This window comes from Austrofundulus limnaeus, unplaced genomic scaffold, assembly GCF_001266775.1.
Source record: "Austrofundulus limnaeus strain Quisiro unplaced genomic scaffold, Austrofundulus_limnaeus-1.0 Scaffold258, whole genome shotgun sequence".
Classification (NCBI taxonomy): Eukaryota; Metazoa; Chordata; class Actinopteri; order Cyprinodontiformes; family Rivulidae; genus Austrofundulus; species Austrofundulus limnaeus.
The window spans coordinates 756,844-757,869 of record NW_013952660.1 but is presented as its reverse complement, the minus strand read 5'-3'; positions in this window follow the sequence as shown (position 1 = coordinate 757,869).

Sequence of the window (1,026 nt, the reverse complement as noted above, 5' to 3'; positions counted from 1 at the left end):
TTTTTTTTTTTTTATGAGAGTATAACATTATAACATGATATAAAACTCAAAAAAGTTGATTTTGCATGATATTGTCCCTTTAAGGTTCAGTTGCGAGTGCCATGATTCACTGGCCTTTGTCATGTGACTGTCATGACTCCATCATGGTTTATGTTACTGCCATGTTTTTTTTTACAATTTGTCACCCATGACGGTTTACTACTGTTTGTCACATGACGACTAGGGTTCATTACTGTTTATTACATGATGGAGAATCAGACACTTGAGAAGAAACTATGAATTCATGGCAGCTCCACATGGCTACCACAGGAGAGTCAAGGGTTTCTCAAACGTAAAATGAGTCAAAGCAACACTGGATGTGTTTTTGATGGGGGAATGATGTTATAACATAACATATAAAGGTCAAAAAAGTCAATTTTGCATAGAACCCCCTGTAACCATTTACAGTAAATGAATCTGTCAAGACAGTGTTGGCAGCTGTGAAACCACAAAGTGAATTTCCCTTAAATATTGTTGCTCTGCTAACTTCTGTATTGCACTTATAATAAAAATGCTGAGAGAATAAAGTCTGCTGTTTAGACTGGACTGTGGCCCGTGTTTTTACACATCAGATGTTAACGAGCTGAAGTCAGACGTTCTTTTATTTCTAAAGCTCTGTTGGCTCTTTGCGCTGTGTCCATTTTTGACATGGCTGATCGAGGAAATGAAAAAGAAAACATGGGTCGCCTTCGACATGATGGTGACCCAAAGCAGAGATCTTAGGGTAAACCTGAGACTGGTTCCACCAGAGGTCCATTAAACTGGTCTGAGCCTGAGCAAATCCCCAGGTGTGCTCAGCTTGCAGAGTTGTAAAGTGACTAAGTACAAAATACTTCTTTACTGTACTTAAGTAGAATTTTTGGGTATCTGTATTTTACTTCACACAATTATCTGTACTTTCTACTCCTTACATTTTTAAAAAAGACAAGAAGTAGAAAGTTGTTACTTTTATTTAATTTTTGATTGTTTTCATTCCAGCTTGTTATT